This window comes from Scyliorhinus torazame, chromosome 5 (assembly GCF_047496885.1).
Source record: "Scyliorhinus torazame isolate Kashiwa2021f chromosome 5, sScyTor2.1, whole genome shotgun sequence".
NCBI classification, from domain to species: Eukaryota; Metazoa; Chordata; class Chondrichthyes; order Carcharhiniformes; family Scyliorhinidae; genus Scyliorhinus; species Scyliorhinus torazame.
The window spans coordinates 249,867,243-249,889,902 of NC_092711.1; positions in this window are offsets into that span (position 1 = coordinate 249,867,243).

The following is a 22,660-nucleotide window of genomic DNA, read 5'->3' on the forward strand; positions in this document are numbered from 1 at the left end:
CCGGCACGGACCCCCCCATCCCCCTCCCCGGAACGGACCCCATCCTCCTCCCGGCACGGACCCCATCCTCCTCCCGGCACGGACCCCATCCTCCTCCCCGGCACGGACCCCGTCCCCCCATCCCCCTCCCCGGCACGGACCCCCCCATCCCCCTCCCCGGCACGGACACCCCCATCCCCCTCCCCGGCATGGACCCCCCCATCCCCCTCCCCGGCACGGACCCCGTCCCCCATCCCCCTCCCCGGCACGGGTCCCCCCATCCCCCTCCCCGGCACGGACCCCGTCCCCCCATCCCCCTCCCCGGCACGGACACCCCCATCTCCCTCCCCGGCACGGGCCCCCCCATTCTCCTCCCCGGCACGGACCCCATCCTCCTCCACGGCACGGACCCCGTCCCCCCATCCCCCTCCCCGGTACGGAGCCCGTCCCCCCATCCCCCTCCCCGGCACGGAGCCCCCCATCCCCCTCCCCGGCACGGACCCCGTCCCCCCATCCCCCTCACTGGCACGTATCCCCCCATCCCCCTCCCCGGCACGGACCCCATCCTCCTCCCCGGCATGGACTCCATCCTCCTCCCCGGCACGGACCCCGTCCCCCCATCCCCCTCCCCGGCACGGACCTCCCCAACCCCCTCCCCGGCACGGACCCCGTCCCCCCATCCCCCTTCCCGGCACGGACCCCCCCATCCCCCTCCCCGGCACGGACCCCCCCTTCCTCCTCCCTGGCACGGACCCCGTCCCCCCATCCCCCTCCCTCGCACGGACCCCCCCATCCCCCTCCCCGGCACGGACCCCCCATCCCCCTCCCCGGCACGGACCCCCCCATCCCCCTCCCCGGCATGGACCCTGCCCCCCATCCCCCTCCCGGTACGGACCCCCCCATCCCCCTCCCCGGCACGGACCCCGTCCCCCCATCCCCCTCCCCGGCACGGACACCCCCACCCCCCGCCCCATCACGGACCCCCCCATCCCCCTCCCCGGCACGGACCCCCCCATCCCCCTCCCCGCCACGGACCCCGTCCCCCCATCCCCCTCCCCGGCACGGACCCCCCCATCCCCCTCCCCGGAACGGACCCCATCCTCCTCCCGGCACGGACCCCATCCTCCTCCCCGGCACGGACCCCGTCCCCCCATCCCCCTCCCCGGCACGGACCCCCCATCCCCCTCCCCGGCACGGACACCCCCACCCCCCTCCCCGGCACGGGTCCCCCCATCCCCCTCCCCGGCACGGACCCCGTCCCCCTCCCCGGCACGGACACCCCCATCTCCCTCCCCGGCACGGGCCCCCCCATTCTCCTCCCCGGCACGGACCCCATCCTCCTCCACGGCACGGACCCCGTCCCCCCATTCCCCTCCCCGGCACGGACCCCCCTATACCCCCTCCCCGGCACGGACCCCGTCCCCCCATCCCCCTCCCCGGCTGTCATCCTCCCGTCTCTGGCACTCAACCCCCCTCCCGGCACTCCCCCGGAGCCCAGCCCACTCTACCCAGCCCCCCCGCCGCACATACACACACACAGCCCTACACACACCTCTCCCCCACACATTCAGACTGCGGCCACGCCATCGCTTGTCCAGCGGCCAACCCCCCAGGCCGTCACCCACCTCCACGCTGGTCGGCGTAAACCTGGAGCACAGGTTGACGCTGATTAAAAGGAGGTTTGATTTACGCCGACGTGACCCGTCATCACGTCGACGGGACTTCGGCCCATCCGGACGGGAGAATATCGGCAGGCCCAAAATCGATGGCCTTGCGTCCACCCGTGCCATTCTCCGAGGTCTGCGGCGCCATTGACGCCCCGCCGACTTTTCTCCCTTCGGAGACTTGGGCGGGTGGCGGGGGCGGAATTCACGGCGGCCAACGGCCATTCGCTGGGGGGTCGGAGAATCTCGCCCAGGGTTTTCCATTATAGCAGTATCGAACCATAATTACCAGCTGGTCAACATGTGTCAGGTCAGGCATAGAGTCAACAATAATGGAGTAGTATTTGGTGTCTAGGTTGTTGATTTGATTCACAATTTCATCTTGCCCATGTTTTCCCATGATTTCTATCAATTCTTCATACACGGGTTTGGATAGGTAAGTAGCATTTACTTTTTCATTTTTACATTTCTCGAGATGTTCATGTAGAAATGGGTCGAACTCTGCAATAAGTTCAATGGCCCCCATGAAGTTTCCACTATTGGTGAGCCCCACGTCTCCTCATGACCTCTAGCATGCACGGTAGCATTGTGGATAACATAATTGCTTCACAGCTCCAGGGTCCCAGGTTCGATTCCGGCTTGGGTCACTGTCTGTGCGGAGTCTGCACGTCCTCCCCGTGTCTGCGTGGGTTTCCTCCGGGTGCGCCGGTTTCCTCCCACAGTCCAAAGATGTGCAGGTTAGGTAGATTGGCCATGATAAATTGCCCTGAGTGTCCAAAATTTCCCTTAGTGTTGGGTGGGGTTACTGGGGTACGGGGATAGGGTGGAGGTGTTGACCTTGGGTAGGGTGCTCTTTCCAAGGGCCGGTGCAGACTCGATGGGCCGAATGGCCTCCTTCTGCACTGTAAATTCTATGAAATGCCAAACCTCTTTCACTTAAAAACTCGATAACAGCTAGAACTCTTTTCAGTATTTCAAAATAGTACTGTATGGTTTTCCTCATCTGTTCTTCAAGTTGTTGATCCACAGTATTTTTATTTGACTTTCTTGTTATCCAACACAACATCGCCCCCTTATGTTCTTCATGATTCTCCAGAGTTCTGAGTACATTCATCCAGTCAGAAAACCCACCTGTTGTAAGTGATGTTTGGCATTTAGAAAAGAGTTTGCAAACAAAACAGTGTATACAACCTTTGCTCTTTGAGTAAACTAACCAGGATCTCATCACAGTCTGGCCATTTTTCAATCTTTTTTCAAAATATTTGTTTGAGAAACTTCTGTTTTGCTCCTACTTGATTCGGTATATACATCATCTGTTTTTTTATTTTGAAAAAAACCTATGTCTTACATTGAACAATTCTGTATGAAATTATTATCAACTGTTATGGGCCAGTTTTCGAGGTAACTGTATTTTTTGAAATCACTGAATTTGCTTCCTGTTTCATGTTTCTGCTCAGTCTCTGCTTGTTCCGTGGTACTTTCATGTTGACCACTGTGATCATCATCTGTATCAAAAGCGTTACCAGTGGGTTGAATATTGCTAGAAAGAGCTCCCATGGTTTATGCACTATCACTGGCTTCAATGGTGTTTGCTTGGCTTGTTTCAACTGTAGGTGTTGACAAACTTGACATTGCAAAATAGTTTGTTAGTTTTTGACATTTACAAATTTCGTCAGATCACTTTTCATTGAGTTTGCGTTTTTGGTATCCACTTAAGTACTTTTGTGAACTCATTGTTATTCCTCTAGGGTCTTGACCTCTGTTAAAAAGGGAAGAAAATTACATTAGCCACAACAGAACAGTCAACTTACCGCGACACTCCACCTTTTCTGTGCTACTGACTCTCAAACTTTGGGATTGTTGAAATATATACAACAAAAAATTAATCAATTTGAGTCGTGTGACTATTGTTGCATGCTTTGAAAGGAAAAAAATTTAGGTCTACTTTCTGAGAAAGTTTTTTTAAAAAAAACCCTTCTCAGAAAGGAAAGCGCATTTTTTAAGATTTATAATAAATAAGCTAAATAGGCTAAACTAGGCTATGATCAAGCTTGCCTACGCAAGGCTAGACTGGGTTAGGCAAGGCTAGGCCACCAAACTCATAGGCTAAGGTAATGTAACACAATTTTACCATTATTTGAACACTTTTCATCATAAACATTTGTAATTTAACACATTCACCCTTTTATTACTTTTCATAAATACTTGTAATATAGTAATAGTCTAGGCTATGCAGTCGTAGCCTACCTTCCGTTCACCTCTTCATAAAAACAATAGGCTTAGGCTAATCTAACACTATTTCACCTTTATTACTTACCTTACTTTTCTAAATATAACATTTATTTTTGAGTAGGGGTAATTAAAATATTGTATCCTTATGAAAACTTTATTGAAAAAATTTCTTGTCTAGATCACTATCACGAGTGCTATCACGTTGAAAATTCACGTTAGCATTGTGATTGCCTTTTCAACGGCTCCCCTTTTTTGTTACGACACGTCATCTACTGTTTGTATTTCTGTCATAAATGTTAATAGTGTTTTAAATTATTCATAATTATTTTATATTAAATACATTTAGAATGAATCATCCTTAATTGAATGTTTTTTCGTTTACGGCTAGCCTACATGATACTTTGATAACCTTAAAATTTTTATTTTAACTATTATTTTGTATTGAATTACACTATTATTAATATTATTATTTTTTTTTTAAACCCTTCTCATACAGTAGACCCAAAATTTTTAAGCAATGTGGACTAAAGTCGCTTCCTTGGCCCCTCCGGGATTAGGGGCCCTGAAGCTTCAGTTTCATTAGCTTCATAGTAGATCCGCCCCTGTCTGCACATGGGTGCCGCCTCCAGCCTACAGTGTCACTGCTGCCATCTCCAGCGTCTGGCTGCCTGGGCTTCCAACCAGAAATGCAATGGCAGCCGCTCCGGGACCGACACCACCATCCATTTTGGTATCTGTAAGGAATTGGAGAAGGAGACCGACCGACAATCAGTTAGGATTTCCATCCAGGGACCCTCAATTTCCCTAAGCCTCCCCCACCCTTATCTGTCCCATCTTCCCTCAGAGTGCCAACCAGCAAGCTAGTTGTGCTGGCAAACCGTGCTGTGTACACTTACCCGTGGCTATACCAGGAGCCCCTAGGCAACAGACCTCTGCCGCGAACATCAGGGAGACCATGTTCAGGTGCCCTCCCCTGATCCTTACCCTTACCCTTTGGTCGCGAGAAGATCAGCAGTATTGAAGCCCTGCTCTTTAGTGTTTGATTATTGGCAGCTGCCTCTACGGTGCTGATGGTCCTAGAGTTCAGGCACACGTTTCAGGCTTCAAAGTTTGATTGAAATGCAGTGCACTAATCATCCTCTGAGACATGGCACGTGTGCCCTTGAGAAGCCACTTGCAACTTGAGTAGTGTGAAGTGCTCTCACAAATAACAAGGCCAATTCCTTATTTGCAATATGAAGCTAGAGGCTGCTCACAGTCAAAGGGAATTAAAGCGGCTTTCAGCATGGAACCAAGAGCAGGCTGTGTCCTGGGAGTGTTTGGTAGGACAGACAGGCTGCAGCTATGGCTACCCCTGTTATGGGTCTGCACAATATTTAAAGATAGCTTGAAGGTCTCACAGATGCAAAGCCCCTCCCCCTCCCCCCCCCCCCCCCACCCCTCACCCCCGTCCCGTCCCGTCCAAGCCCAACCCCTCTGAAGGGTCTCTGGTGCCCTTTGGCTACCTGCCGCAAAATGGAAATGGCTGTTCACCTCCTCATTTCCCCTCAGTAGCAATTGCACCAACTTCATGTTTGTAAAAAGGAGTACTAAACCAGTGTTTTTCAAACTTTTTTTCCGGGGACCCATTTTTACCAACTGGCCAACCTGTGCGACCCGCGCCGGCCGACCTTTGCAACCCACGCCGGCCAACCTTTGCAACCCACGCCGGCCAACCTTTGCGACCCGCGCCGGCCGACCTTTGCGACCCGCGCCGGCCGACCTTTGCAACCCACGCCGGCCAACCTTTGCGACCCACGCCGGCCAACCTGTGCGACCCGCGCCGGCCGACCTTTGCGACCCACGCCGGCCAACCTTTGCGACCCGCGCCGGCCGACCTTTGCGACCCGCGCCGGCCAACCTGTGCGACCCGCGCCGGCCGACCTTTGCTACCCGCGCCGGCCGACCTTTGCGACCCGCGCCGGCCGACCTTTGTGACCCGCGCCGGCCAACCTGTGCGACCCGCGCCGGCCGACCTTTGCGACCCACGCCGGCCGACCTTTGCGACCCGCGCCTGCCAACCTGTGCGACCCGCGCCGGCCGACCTTTGCGACCCACGCCGGCCGACCTTTGCGACCCGCGCCGGCCAACCTGTGCGACCCGCGCCAGCCAACCTGTGCGACCCGCGCCGGCCGACCTTTGCGACCCGCGCCGGCCGACCTTTGCGACCCGCGCCGGCCAACCTGTGCGACCCGCGCCGGCCAACCTGTGCGACCCGCGCCGGCCGACCTTTGCGACCCACACCGGCCGACCTTTGCGACCCACGCCGGCCAACCTTTGCGACCCGCGCCGGCCGACCTTTGCGACCCGCGCCGGCCAACCTGTGCGACCCGCGCCGGCCGACCTTTGCGACCCGCGCCGGCCGACCTTTGCGACCCGCGCCGGCCGACCTTTGCGACCCGCGCCGGCCAAACTGTGCGACCCGCGCCGGCCGACCTTTGCGACCCACGCCGGCCGACCTTTGCGACCCGCGCCGGCCAACCTGTGCGACCCGCGCCGGCCGAACTTTGCGACCCACGCCGGCCGACCTTTGCGACCCGCGCCGGCCAACCTGTGCGACCCGCGCCAGCCAACCTGTGCGACCCGCGCCGGCCGACCTTTGCGACCCGCGCCGGCCGACCTTTGCGACCCGCGCCGGCCAACCTGTGCGACCCGCGCCGGCCAACCTGTGCGACCCGCGCCGGCCGACCTTTGCGACCCACGCCGGCCGACCTTTGCGACCCGCGCCGGCCGACCTTTGCGACCCACGCCGGCCAACCTTTGCAATCCACGCCGGCCAACCTTTGCAATCCACGCCGGCCGACCTTCGCAACCCACGCCGGCTGACCTTTGCGGCCCACGCCGGTTGACCTCCACGACCCACCACTTTCTCTTACCTTGTTTGTTGCTGACAAAAATGGAGGAAATGGTTTTGGGTCTCTTTGGCCCCAATGGTGCCTTTAGTCCCTTTGGCCCCCGAACTTGAAAAAAACAGCTGCGACCATATAAAAAAAATGCGGCCGCACTGTGCATGCGTGCCCGATCATCGGTGCACATACTTATAGTTTTGCGCATGCGCACCAATGATCGGGCACGCATACGCAGTGCGGCCAAATTTTTAAAATCTGTTCCTGGCCAGTTTGAAAGCTGCTTGCAGCCGGCATTATTAAAAGCCGGCTGCTGTGGCTGTTGCGTGCGGCTTTGCGCGATCGGGAGCACCGCGACGGACGGCTCCGCGACCCTCCCGACATCCGCCTAAGACCCACCCGTGGGTCGCGCCCCTGAGTTTGACAATGCCTGTACTAAACGACACCCACATGATTTCCCTCTGGTGGTCGTTGCATTTGACTTCAATCTCACTAATGAAATTGAAATGAATACAAATGAGGGGGCACGGTTCAATTCCTGGACCAGCCTCCCCGAACAGGCGCCGGAATGTGGCGGCTCGGGGCTTTTCACAGTAACTTCATTTGAAGCCTACTTGTGGCAATAAGTGATTTTCATTTCATTTCATGATATTCTCACCATGTTTGGGCGAGATCCAGAACTGGCCATTGGGAGCAGGTTGGATAAATTGCAAAGCGCTACACACCCGGCGTGAATGCCGATTTTGGCCTTTCCCGCTATTTACCCGGCGTACCCAGATCCGTGTCTGGCGCAGTGTACGCTAAGTCTCTGAATCATTCTGCGTATGTTCCTCTCCCTCTGTCTTTTGGGTGAAAGGCTGCCCAACATTGTACAAAATATTCCAAATCAGATTTGTAGTTAAGAGTAACTTGGAATAAATTATCCATAAATGCCCTTGGGATGCTTTCCCGTACATTAGTAACCATATTGAAAGCAGATACATTTCCTAAATACTTTAAGTGGCTAATCCAGTTACTAATCAAACATAAACACTTTCCTTCATCACTTCTGCTTCTAGACATGTTTTTTTTCCTCTGCCCGATGGTTTTTATCCTCAGTTTGTGGTGAATGAGCTCATCTGAGCCAAGATGACAACATTTTGCTTCGGTGACTCTGGGGTAAGGAGGGAGGAAACATATCTGAGTTCTAAGCTGTTCCAGTCCCTCCTTCAGTGCAGATGCCAGAGAACAGTTGGTTCAGCTGTAACGCACCTCATGCTGAATGACCTATAGACATTTCAATGCTGGCCTCACACTTGTGGAATGGTCTTTTAAATGAGACAATGGAGGGCAGTTGTTGCTTGAGGAATTGTATCTCAAGAGGCTGTCTGTTCAGAACTGGAGGGGAAAAATGAATTCCTTTATATTCACTCAAATAGTCCAACCAAGTCAAGTGCTGTTTTATTTTCCTATTACAGAACTTATGCCTAATTAGTATCTGCTGTGATGGAAAAATGCAGGTTAGGGCATTTCAGCAGTTTTCTGATTCGTCCTGACTTTTCTCTCAAGTCTTTTGGTTTATAAGCTGAACTGTGTTAAACAGATGGAAATGTCCCATTGAAGCCCCAAAAAAAGTCCTTTATATTTCCAGCATGCAAAAAAATCATAATAAATTAAAATTCAGTTTATATTAGAAAAGATGCAAATACTCTTTATATTACAAAATAAATATCCAAAGGATAATATTTAAGACAAATTATACAGCAAATTAACTCGGCGAGCGGCAGATCTAAATGAGAGCATAATTTTTACTTAATATGCAAAGTAAAATACATTTAAATATTGATTAACTGGGAAAATAATCTTTTAAAAAAAATTTAGAGTACCCAATTAATTTTTTCCAATTAAGGGACAATTTAGCGTGGCCAATCCACCTACCCTGCACATCTTTGGGTTGTGGGGGCGAAACCCACGCAAACACGGGGAGAATGTGCAAACTCCACACGAACAGTGACCCGGGGCCGGGATTGAACTTGGGACCTCAGCGCCGTGAGGCAGCAGTGCTAACCACTGCGCCACCGTGCTGTCCTACTTGAAAGTAATCTTGATATTGAAACTTGAAATTGAAATGAGGCATTTACGTGAGAACCAAAGCGGTCACCCCCAGCAGCTGTTAGAGGCCCAGGAACAGGTCGTCAAAGTGGAAGAACGAGGAGCAAGTGAAAAGGAATCTCACATTGGACACGTGATTGGAACAAATATACACTCAAATTCTCAAATGGACAGTGCGCCAATAGTTTCTCCTGATGTAGATCGAGGCCTGTAATATAAAGCAGGCATTGTCAAAGTCGGGGGCGCAACCCGTGGTTGGGTCGCGGGTGGGTGTCGGGAGGGTTGCGGAGCTGTCCGTCGCGGCGCTCCCAATCGCGCAAATCCGCGCGCAACAGCCGGCTTTTAATAATGCCGGCTGCAAGCGGCCTTCAAAATGGCCACGAACATATTAAAAAAATGCGACCACACTGCGCATGCATGTCCACTCATCGGCACGCATGTGCAGAGTTTTGCGCATGCGCACCGATGAGCGGGCACACATGCGCAGTGCGGCATTGATAAAAGCCTGCTGCAAAATGTTCGGGGAGAAAGATGTGATTGGTTGCTTTCTGAACTTTGATGCTGTTGAAGTGGAAATCTCTTACTCCAAGAATGGTGAGTGATGGTTTCACCGCAGCTGTAACTTCAACCAAGAGATGTCAACTTTTTTTAATCTTGAATTTTAAATATTCCAAAACAAAGTGCCTGCAGGTATATTTGGAAGCTATATCAATTAATTGATTATAAAAAATTTTTAAAAATGTTTATTCTCCTCCTCCTTCACATTTTCTCCCGCATTTACATCCATTAACAACAAAAAATAATCAGCAAAATATGTCAATCCCCATAATAACAACGATCCCATCCGCCCACCAACCCCCAAACATCAGCCCGCATGTTTACATAAACAAATGACAAAAAGGAATCAGGGATTACCCAGAGTCACCCTTAATCTACACAGCCCCCCTACCCCCCACCCCCCCTACCAACCCCCGCCCCCCCCCCAACTAATGTTCGATGTTATCCAGTTCTTGAAAGTGCATAATAAATAGTGCCCATGACTTGTAGAACCCCTCCGAGCATCCCCTCAGTTCGAACTTAACCTTCTCAAGGGTCAAGTATTCCAACAGGTCCCCCTGCCATGCCAGGGCACTGGGTAGAGAGGCTGCTCTCCATCCCAGCAGGAACCGCCTTCGGGCGATCAACGAGGCGAAGGCTATGATATCTGCCTCCGCACCCGTTTCCAACCCAGGCTGGTCCGACACCCTGAATATGGCCTCCTGGGGACCCGGGTCCAGTTTCACACGCACCACCTTGGAAATGACCCTAAACACCTCCTTCCGGTACTCCCCTAGCTTTGGACAGGACCAAAACATATGAACGTGATTAGCAGCCCCCCACCACCCCCCCCCCCCCTGCAACGCTCACACACATTCTCTTCCTCCCACTTTGCTTTGATCCCTTCCAATGGTGCCTTATCCTCTTCCAAAATAGCTCCGTACACCGCTGACACTGCCCCCTTCTCCAGTCCCCTTGTCGTCAACACCTCCTCCAGTAATGTGGAGGCCGGTTCCTCTGGGAAGCTCTGTATCTCCTTCCTGGCAAAATCCCAAACCTGTATGTACCTAAACACTTCTCCCTGCTCTAGCCCATACTTCGCTTCCAGCTCCTTCAATCCTGCAAACCGACCCCGAAGAAACAAAACCTTTAGCGTCTTAATCCCCTTCTCTTCCCATTTCCGAAAACTTCCATCCCACCTCCCTGGCTCAAATCTGTGGTTCCCCCAAATCGGCATTTCCCTTGACCCTAAACCCAACCCGAAGTGTTGGCGAAACTGCCTCCAGATTTTCAATGAAGCTATTATTACCGGACTCCCTGAATATTTCCCCGGAGCTATCGGGAGCGGCGCTGTTGCTAGTGCCTTCAGCCCCGACCCCCTGCACAAACTCTCCTCCATTCTGACCCACTGAGAATCAACCCCTCTGACCCAGCTCCGCACCTTCTCCACATTCGCCGCCCAGTAGTAGTACAACAGGTTCGGGAGACCCAAACCCCCTGCCTGCCTTCCCCCTGTAATTAATTGATTTTTAAGTGTCTTTTATTTTTTAACATTTTTAATTGTAATGTTTAGGTGAAATGTTGTGAACGTCCAATTTCTAGAGGATGAAAACATTTTCAGTTTCTGCATTTTTTTCCTGTTAAAGTTTATCAAATAAACCTCACCCCCCGAACTTGTAAAATAAAAGCCAGCTGCTGCGGCTGTTGCCGACAAATTTGTGCAATGGGTGACGCAGAAGATTTTAAAAAAAAAGTCTACGTAATCTTCCTGCCTGAAGGGAGGCAGAGAGCAGGTCACACCCCCTGAGCATTGACATCACATGCTTTGGACGCAATTGCGATTCCTCCATTTTGTCAGCAGAAAACAAGGTAAGAGAAAAAGGTGGGTCGCGAAGGTCAGCCGGCATAGGTCGCAAAGGTCGGCCGGCGTGGGTCGCAAAGGTTGGCCGGCATGGGTCGCGAAGGTCGGCCGGCCTGGGTGCGAAGTTCGGCTGACGTGGGTCGCGAAGGTCGGCAGGCATGTGTCGCGAAGATCGGCCGGGTTGGGTCCCGAAGGTTGGCTGGTTGGTAAAAATGGGTCCCCGGAAAAAAACACTGACATAAAGGATAATTGAATGAGGAATAGCATGAACAACTCAAAGGCCTTGAAAGAAAAAAAATCATGTTTGGACTGATGATAGAATCATGAAAAATTGTTAATAGTCATTACGCTTATTAGAGATTTCAATTGAGTTCTGTTGAGAGTCCAATTCATGGGTTTGAAATAGCTTTGCCATCCGTTGGGCTAAACATCACTGTGGAAGCAAGCAATAAAAGATGGGGGAAGAGCACCCGCCAAAATAAGGAACATTATTGTGAGAAAACTACCCAACAACTTTCCATGAAAGCAATGGAATTGGTTCCCGCTGGGAAAGAGCTTAAAGCTGAAATGGAAGGGGAGGAACTGGGTGAAGAATGATGGTGGGATGACAGCAACAGTAGAAATTATGCAGTAATTGAACTCCCTTTACATTAGAAAGGCATGAAGGTTAATTAATTCCACTGCTAATGGAAAAGTGAGGTCATGCGATATCCATGGTTTGCTGATTGACCAAATCTTTGCTGATGACCTATTTTGGCACGTGATTCTATAATTATTAAAAATCTATATAGTCTGCTTAAATCATGAACACAAATGAGTTAAAAGGTTATTAATTAAGCTATGTAACTGCAGTATCAGCAGATTCTGTTCATGCGCAAAGTAAATTTCTCTGTAGATTTTAATGTGGATCAATGTTTTAATTAATTTGAGTAGCACAGAATGTCTTACAGAAAGTATTTTTTCATTCCAGGCATTTAAGAGGGCGCAGCCCTATTTGCACATCTCTCCAAAGCATTTCTGGAGCATGTCTCAACATTTATCCAAAGTAGCTGCTTTCTTTCTTGTGTACGTTGGGCCAAAACTCTTCTGCTCTTCCGGGACACTCCTGTTGTAATTCAGAGATCAGCAGAAGAGCTGCAAACTAACCGGGATCCCAGACATACTGTGTTGCCATAGCATAAGATAACATCACTGATAAAGAACATATTGCTCATCCCGCACCTTGTTTGTTCTGTTTTTTACTTGTGATCGCTTCAAAGTCAAGATTTTGCTCACAGAACATGTGTCGGACTCCTGGACTCTTAGCTATCCAATTGTAGCCAGAGCACCTCCAGAATGGTTTCTCTTCCCACCACACGTAATTATCTCTGGAATTCCCCAAGGATTTGTTCTTGCACATTCATCCAAAAACATGGTGTCCGGGTCAATGTTCATTCTGATGGCATGCAGCTCTACCCGCCTCGACCCATTGACTGACATAGCATGGCTAGTCTACTTGCCTGGCATTTAGTTCAAGATGACCTACAATTTCCTCTAGTTAAACATTCACTGTATTTAGCTCCTCCCACAAACGCCTTTCCTTTGCCTAAACTTCCATGACCTGGTAGACTTCAAGGCAATTGGCTACCTGGAAGAAGACAAAGGGTGGTGGTTGATGGGAAATGTTCAGACTGGAGTCCAGTTACTAGTGGTGTAGCACAAGGATCTGTTTTGGGGCCACTGCTGTTTGTCATTTTTATAAATGACCAGGAGGATGGCGTAGAAGGATGGGGGCGTAAATTTGCAGATGACACTAAAGTCGGTGGAGTTGTGGACAGTGCGGAAGGATGTTACAAGTTACAGAGGGACATCGATAAGCTGCAGCGCTGGGCTGAGAGGTGGCAAATTGAGTTTAATGCAGAAAAGTGTGAGGTGATTCATTTTGGAAGGAATAACCGGAATACAGAGTACTGGGCTAATGGTAAGATTCTTGGCAGTGTGGATGAGCAGAGAGATCTCGGTGTCCATGTACATAGATCCCTGAAAGTTGCCACCCAGGTTGAGAGGGTTGTTAAGAAGGCATACGGTGTGTTAGCTTTTATTGGTAGAGGGATTGAGTTTCGGAGCCATGAGGTCATGTTGCAGCTGTACAAAACTCTGGTGCGGCTGCATTTGGAGTATTGCGAGCAATTCTGGTCGCCGCATTATAGGAAGGATGTGGAAGCATTGGAAAGGGTGCAGAGGAGATTTACCAGAATATTGCCTGGTATGGAGGGAAGACCTTATGAGGAAAGGCTGAGGGACTTGAGGCTGTTTTCATTAGAGAGAAGAAGGTTAAGAGGTGACTTAATTGAGGCATCCAAGATGATCAGAGGATTGGATAGAGTGGACAGTGAGAGCCTTTTTCCTCGGATGGAGATGTCTAGCACGAGGGGACATAGCTTTAAATTGAGGGGAGATAGATATAGGACAGATGTCAGAGGTAGGTTCTTTACTCAGAGAGTAGTAAGGGCGTGGAATGCCTTGCCTGCAACAGTAGTGGACTCGTCAACACTAAGGGCATTCAAATGGTCATTGGATAGACATATGGACGATAAGGGAATATTGTAGATGGGCTTTAGAGTGGTTTCACAGGTCGGCGCAACATCGAGGGCCGAAGGACCTGTACTGCGCTGTAATGTTCTATGTTCTATGTTCTATTATCTCCATTCTCGCTGCGAATAGTGGTGTCACTTTATCCTGGTACGCCACTCTGGGCTAGTGCGCGGTTAATTCCAGCCCCACAAGCCACGGAATTACAACGCAAGTGAAGTAACCAATAATTCTTCTAAAAATACCGAATGTCTTTGGCCCTTGGCTGCCCAATAATCAGTCACCAGGCTTGTAAGTTTAAACACAATTACTATTTATTTATAACGGGACCATAATAAGATATGCAGTAAATACAACTGGTTAACTATAATTTAATTCCTGACTCCCACTTTAACTGCCCCACACACACAAAACAGACAAACACAGAGGGGGTTGGTGTGAAAAATAATAAGGATAAAGTCAAAAGATAAGAGTCTTTGCTTCAGATGGTGTGTTTTTTCAGCACACTTTCTTCACAGCAAGCTTGCAGATTAAAGTCTTTGGTTTGCTGTAATGATCTTCTTTGCAGATTCCTTCACTCAGGTTTCCTGTAGTTTAGAAAGGCTTTACTCACAGCTTTTCCTGGAGAGGTCCCTTGCTTCACATCAAGCTTTGCTTTCAGTTTGTGGTTTGTCTTCAGGTCTTTGTCTTTCTGGAGAGCTAATTGGTCGGTTCTGCTTTTGCCTTTCTGGAGAGAGAGAGAGAGTTGGGCGGTTCGCATTAGTCTTTTCCAGAGAGAGTTAGCAGAACTTGAACTTTTCTTGCACAGCCTGTAATGATTCTCCTGCAAATAGATTCATCCAGGTTCTCTGCCGGTTCACAAACTCAGCCTTCCTGGGGGAAAGCTGTACGGTTCTTATCTCCATCTTGCTGCCAGAATCAAAACTGAATTCAAATTCAAACTGTGGAACCCTGAAAAACGGTCAAGTAGAACATGATCCAATCACAACCTGTTACCGGGCAGAGTATAGCCTTTCGGGCCAATCCATTGGCCATCAGCCAAATCAATCAAACTGAGTCCCAACCCATCTCTCTGTCACTGATGCCATCCAATCTGCAGCCTCTATTTTAAACCAGCACGGCCTTTTGAGATATCCATTAATTTTTTTTTTAATAAATATTTTATTGAAAATTTTTGGTCAACCAACACAGCACATTGTGCATCCTCCACACAACACCATAACAATACAGACAACAATGACCTTTTTTATATAAACAAAAAACAACAAATAAATAAATATTAAATAACAAAAATGAAAACTAGCCCTAATTGGCAACTGCCTTGTCACAGGCTATACCCCCCCCCCCCACCCCCCCCCCCCCCAAGTCCTGGGCTGCTGCTGCTGCCTTCTTTTTTCCCCCATCTATCTTTCCGCAAGATATTCGACGAATGGTTGCCACCGCCTGGTGAACCCTTGAGCCGACCCCCTTAGGACGAACTTAATCCGCTCTAGCTTTATGAACCCCGCCATATCATTTATCCAGGTCTCCACCCCCGGGGGCTTGGCTTCTTTCCACATTAGCAATATCCTGCGCCGGGCTACTAGGGACGCAAAGGCCAAAACATCGGCCTCTCTCGCCTCCTGCACTCCCGGCTCTTGTGCAACCCCAAATATAGCCAACCCCCAGCTTGGTTCTACCCGGACTCCTACTACTTTTGAAAGCGCCTTTGTCACCCCCACCCAAAACCCCTGTAGTGCCGGGCATGACCAAAACATATGGGTATGATTCGCTGGGCTTCTCGAGCACCTCGCACACCTATCCTCCACCCCAAAAAATTTACTGAGCCGTGTTCCAGTCATATGTGCCCTGTGTAATACCTTAAACTGAATCAGGCTTAGCCTGGCGCACGAGGACGACGAGTTTACCCTGTTTAGGGCATCTGCCCACAGCCCCTCCTCGATCTCCTCCCCTAGCTCTTCTTCCCATTTCCCTTTTAGTTCGTCCACCATAGTCTCCCCTTCGTCCCTCATTTCCCTATATATATCCGACACCTTACCATCCCCCACCCATTTCTTTGAGATGACTCTGTCCTGCACCTCTTGTGTCGGGAGCTGCGGGAATTCCCTCACCTGTTGCCTCGCAAAAGCCCTCAATTGCATGTACCTGAATGCATTCCCTTGGGGCAACCCATATTTCTCGGTCAGCGCTCCCAGACTTGCGAACTTCCCGTCCACAAATAGATCTTTCAGTTGCGTTATTCCTGCTCTTTGCCACATTCCATATCCCCCATCCATTCCCCCCGGGGCAAACCTATGGTTGTTTCTTATCGGGGACCCCCCCAATGCTCCGGTCTTTCCCCTATGTCGTCTCCACTGTCCCCAAATCTTCAGTGTAGCTACCACCACCGGGCTCGTGGTGTAGTTCCTCGGTGAGAACGGCAATGGGGCTGTCACCATAGCCTGCAGGCTGGTCCCCCTACAGGACGCCCTCTCTAATCTCTTCCACGCCGCTCCCTCCTCCTCTCCCATCCACTTACTCACCATTGAAATATTAGCGGCCCAATAATACTCACTTAGGCTCGGTAATGCCAGCCCCCCCCTATCCCTACTACGCTGTAAGAATCCCTTCCTCACTCTCGGAGTCTTCCCGGCCCAAACAAAACCCATGATGCTCTTTTCTATCCTTTTAAAAAAAGCCTTCGTGATCACCACCGGGAGGCACTGAAACACAAAGAGGAATCTCGGGAGGACCACCATCTTAACCGCCTGCACCCTCCCTGCCATTGACAGTGCTACCATATCCCATCTCTTGAAATCTTCCTCCATCTGTTCCACCAACCGCGTTAAATTTAGCCTGTGCAATGTGCCCCAATTCTTAGCTATCTGGATCCCCAGGTAACAAAAGTCTCTTGTTACCTTCCTCAACGGTAGGTCTTCTATTTCTCTACTCTGCTCCCCTGGATGCACCACAAACAGCTCACTCTTCCCCATGTTCAATTTATACCCTGAAAAATCCCCAAACTCCCCAAGTATCCGCATTATTTCTGGCATCCCCTCCGCCGGATCCGCCACATATAGTAGCAGATCATCCGCATATAAAGATACCCGGTGTTCTTCTCCTCCCCTAAGTATTCCCCCCCATCTCTTGGAACCTCTCAACGCTATCGCCAGGGGCTCAATCGCCAGTGCAAACAGTAATGGGGACAGAGGACATCCCTGCCTTGTCCCTCTATGGAGCCGAAAATATGCCGATCCCCGTCCATTCGTGACCACACTCGCCACTGGGGCCCTATACAACAGCTGCACCCATCTAACATACCCCTCTCCAAAACCAAATCTCCTCAACACCTCCCACAGATAATCCCATTCCACTCTATCAAATGCTTTCTCGGCATCCATCGCCACTACTATCTCCGTTTCACCCTCTGGTGGGGCCATCATCATTACCCCTAACAGCCTCCGTATATTCGTGTTCAGCTGTCTCCCCTTCACAAACCCAGTTTGGTCCTCGTGAACCACCCCCGGGACACATTCCTCTATTCTCATTGCCATTACCTTGGCCAGGACCTTGGCATCCACATTTAGGAGGGAAATTGGTCTGTAGGACCCGCATTGTAGCGGATCCTTTTCCTTCTTTAAGAGAAGCGATATCGTTGCTTCAGACATAGTCGGGGGCAGTTGTCCCCTTTCCTTTGCCTCGTTAAAGGTCCTCGTCAGTACCGGGGCGAGCAAGTCCAAATACTTTCTGTAAAATTCAACTGGGAATCCGTCCGGTCCCGGGGCCTTTCCCGTCTGCATGTTCCTAATTCCTTTCACCACTTCTTCTACCGTGATCTGTGCTCCCAGTCCCACCCTTTCCTGCTCTTCCACCTTGGGAATTTCCAGCCGATCCAAAAAATCCATCATTCTCTCCCTCCCATCCGGGGGTTGAGCTTCATACAATTTTTTATAAAATGTCTTGAACACCTCATTCACTCTCTCCGCCCCCCGCTCCATTTCTCCTTCCTCATCCCTCACTCCCCCTATTTCCCTCGCTGCTCCCCTTTTCCTCAATTGGTGTGCCAGCAATCTGCTCGCCTTCTCCCCATATTCATACTGTACACCCTGCGCCTTCCTCCATTGTGCCTCTGCAGTGCCTGTAGTCAGCAAGTCAAATTCCACATGCAGCCTTTGCCTTTCCCTGTACAGTCCCTCCTCCGGTGCTTCCGCATATTGTCTGTCCACCCTCAAAAGTTCTTGCAGCAACCGCTCCCGTTCCTTACTCTCCTGCTTCCCTTTATGTGCCCTTATTGATATCAGCTCCCCCCTAACCACCGCCTTCAACGCCTCCCAGACCACTCCCACCTGAACCTCCCCATTGTCATTGAGTTCCAAGTACTTTTCAATACATCCCCTCACCCTTAGGCACACCCCCTCATCCGCCATTAGTCCCATGTCCATTCTCCAGGGTGGGGAGATATCCATTAATCATCCATGGATCAAAAACGTAATGGCAAAAATAAATGAAAGGGGAAATAAGGGAATAAACAGGGATCAAACAGGAAGGACCCAATGTTTTGAAGCAGAGTAATAATGCAAGAGAAGAAGGCATTCATCTAATGTGAGCAAGCCACTAGATGGCTTTATAGAATATTTTATATGATTTCAGGTATGATATCCAGAACTACTTGATTTGATTTGATTTATTATTGTCACATGTATTAGTATACAGCGAAAAGTATTGTTTCTTGCATGCTATACAGACAACGTATACCGTACGTAGGGAAGGAAGGAGAGACTGCAGAATGCAATGCTACAGTCATAGCTGCGGTGTAGAGAAAAGATCAACTTAATACGAGGTAGTCCATTCAAAAGTCTGATGGCAGCAGGGAAGAAGCTGTTCTTGAGTCAGTTGGTACGTGACCTCAAACTTTTGTATCTTTTTCCTGACGGAAGAAGGTGGAAGAGAGTATGTCTGAGGTGCGTGGAGTTCTTAATTATGCTGGCTGCCTTTCCGAGGCAGCGGGAATTATAGACAGAGTCGATGGATGGGAGGCTGGTTTGCGTGATGGATGGGGCTACATTCACGACATTTTGTAGTTTCCTGCGGTCATGGGCAGAGCAGGTCATTCCCCTGAGAAACAAGTATACCGCTTTGGATACTTGTGGGGGGGGGGACTTACCAGGGGTAAGCCATGGGGTACGGGCCTCTGGCACGGAGTCTGTCCCTGTTGCTCAGAAGGGAAGGGGGGGAGGAGCAGAGCATTAGTAATTGGGGACTCTATAGTCAGTGGCACAGATAGGAGATTTTGTGGGAGCGTGAGAGACTCACGTTTGGTATGTTGCCTCCCAGGTGCAAGGGTACGTGATGTCTCGGATCGTGTTTTCCGGGTCCTTAGGGGGAGGGGGAGCAGCCCCAAGTCGTGGTCCATATTGGCACTAACGACATAGGTAGGAAAGGGGACAAGGATATCAGGCAGGCTTTCAGGGAGCTAGGATGGAAGCTCAGAACTAGAACAAACAGAGTTGTTATCTCTGGGTTGTTGCCCGTGCCACGTGATAGTGAGATGAGGAATAGGGAGAGAGAGCATTTAAACACGTGGCTACAGGGATGGTGCAGGCGGGAGGGATTCAGATTTCTGGATAACTGGGGCTCTTTCTGGGGAAGGTGGGACCTCTACAGACAGGATGGTCTACATCTGAACCTGAGGGGCACAAATATCCTGGGGGGGAGATTTGTTAGTGCTCTTTGGGGGGGCTTAAACTAATGCAGCAGGGGCATGGGAACCTGGATTGTAGTTTTAGGGTAAGGGAGAATGAGAGTGTAGAGGTCAGGAGCACAGATTTGACGTCGCAGGGAGGGGGGGCAGTGTTCAGGTAGGTGGTTTGAAGTGTGTCTACTTCAATGCCAGGAGTATACGAAACAAGGTAGGGGAACTGGCAGCATGGGTTGGTACCTGGGACTTCGATGTTGTGGCCATTTCGGAGACATGGATAGAGCAGGGACAGGAATGGATGTTGCAGGTTCCGGGGTTTAGGTGTTTTAGTAAGCTCAGAGAAGGAGGCAAAAGAGGGGGAGGAGTGGCGCTGCTCGTCATGAGCAGTATTACGGTGGCGGAGAGGATGCTAGATGGGGACTCTTCTTCCGAGGTAGTATGGGCTGAAGTTAGAAACAGGAAAGGAGAGGTCACTCTGTTGGGAGTTTTTTATAGGCCTCCTAATAGTTCTAGGGATGTAGAGGAAAGGATGGCGAAGATGATTCTGGATAAGAGCGAAAGTAACAGGGTAGTTATTATGGGAGACTTTAACTTTCCAAATATTGACTGGAAAAGGTATAGTTCGAGTACAATAGATGGGTCGTTTTTTGTACAGTGTGTGCAGGAGGGTTTCCTGAAACAATATGTTGACAGGCCAACTAGAGGCGAGGCCACGTTGGATTTGGTTTTGGGTAATGAACCAGGCCAGGTGTTGGATTTGGAGGTAGGAGAGCACTTTGGGGACAGTGACCACAATTCGGTGACGTTTACGTTAATGATGGAAAGGGATAAGTATACACCGCAGGGCAAGAGTTATAGCTGGGGGAAGGGCAATTATGATGCCATTAGACGTGACTTGGGGGGGATAAGGTGGAGAAGTAGGCTGCAAGTGTTGGGCACACTGGATAAGTGGGGCTTGTTCAAGGATCAGCTACTGCGTGTTCTTGATAAGTATGTACCGGTCAGGCAGGGAGGAAGGCGTCGAGCGAGGGAACCGTGGTTTACCAAGGAAGTGGAATCTCTTGTTAAGAGGAAGAAGGCCTATGTGAAGATGAGGTGTGAAGTTTCAGTTGGGGCGATGGATAGTTACAAGGTAGCGAGGAAGGATCTAAAGAGAGAGCTAAGACGAGCAAGGAGGGGACATGAGAAGTATTTGGCAGGAAGGATCAAGGAAAACCCAAAAGCTTTCTATAGGTATGTCAGGAATAAGCGAATGACGAGGGAAAGAGTAGGACCAGTCAAGGACAGGGATGGGAAATTGTGTGTGGAGTCTGAAGAGATAGGCGAGATACTAAATGAATATTTTTCGTCAGTATTCACTCAGGAAAAAGATAATGTTGTGGAGGAGAATGCTGAGCCCCAGGCTAATAGAATAGATGGCATTGAGGTACGTAGGGAAGAGGTGTTGGCAATTCTGGACAGGCTGAAAATAGATAAGTCCCCGGGACCTGATGGGATTTATCCTAGGATTCTCTGGGAGGCCAGGGAAGAGATTGCTGGACCTTTGGCTTTGATTTTTATGTCATCATTGGCTACAGGAATAGTGCCAGAGGACTGGAGGACAGCAAATGTGGTCCCTTTGTTCAAAAAGGGGAGCAGAGACAACCCCGGCAACTATAGGCCGGTGAGCCTCACGTCTGTAGTGGGTAAAGTCTTGGAGGGGATTATAAGAGACAAGATTTATAATCATCTAGATAGGAATAATATGATCAGGGATAGTCAGCATGGCTTTGTGAAGGGTAGGTCATGCCTCACAAACCTTATTGAGTTATTTGAGAAGGTGACTGAACAGGTAGATGAGGGTAGAGCAGTTGATGTGGTGTATATGGATTTCAGCAAAGCGTTTGATAAGGTTCCCCACGGTAGGCTATTGCAGAAAATACGGAGGCTGGGGATTGAGGGTGATTTAGAGATGTGGATCAGAAATTGGCTAGCTGAAAGAAGACAGAGGGTGGTGGTTGATGGGAAATGTTCAGAATGGAGTACAGTCACAAGTGGAGTACCACAAGGATCTGTTCTGGGGCCGTTGCTGTTTGTCATTTTTATCAATGACCTAGAGGAAGGCGCAGAAGGGTGGGTGAGTAAATTTGCAGACGATACTGAAGTCGGTGGTGTTGTCGATAGTGTGGAAGGATGTAGCAGGTTACAGAGGGATATAGATAAGCTGCAGAGCTGGGCTGAGAGGTGGCAAATGGAGTTTAATGTAGAGAAGTGTGAGGTGATTCACTTTGGAAGGAATAACAGGAATGCGGAATATTTGGCTAATGGTAAAGTTCTTGAAAGTGTGGATGAGCAGAGGGATCTAGGTGTCCATGTACATAGATCCCTGAAAGTTGCCACCCAGGTTGATAGGGTTGTGAAGAAGGCCTATGGAGTGTTGGCCTTTATTGGTAGAGGGATTGAGTTCCGGAGTCGGGAGGTCATGTTGCAGCTGTACAGAACTCTGGTACGGCCGCATTTGGAGTATTGCGTACAGTTCTGGTCACCGCATTATAGGAAGGACGTGGAGGCTTTGGAGCGGGTGCAGAGGAGATTTACCAGGATGTTGCCTGGTATGGAGGGAAAATCTTATGAGGAAAGGCTGATGGACTTGAGGTTGTTTTTGTTGGAGAGAAGAAGGTTAAGAGGAGACTTAATAGAGGCATACAAAATGATCAGGGGGTTGGATAGGGTGGACAGTGAGAGCCTTCTCCCGCGGATGGAAATGGCTGGCACGAGGGGACATAACTTTAAACTGAGGGGTAATAGATATAGGACAGAGGTCAGAGGTAGGTTCTTTACGCAAAGAGTAGTGAGGCCGTGGAATGCCCTACCTGCTACAGTAGTGAACTCGCCAACATTGAGGGCATTTAAAAGTTTATTGGATAAACATATGGATGATAATGGCATAGTGTAGGTTAGATGGCTTTTGTTTTGGTGCAACATCGTGGGCCGAAGGGCCTGTACTGCGCTGTATTGTTCTATGTTCTATGTTCATACCAGGCTGTGGTACAACCAGAAAGAATGCTTTCTATGGTGCATCTGTAAAGGTTGGTGAGAGCCATAGCGAACATGCCAATTTCCTTAGTCTTCTGAGAAAGTAGAATCGTTGGTGGGTTTTCTTAACTATGGTGTCGGAAGGGCA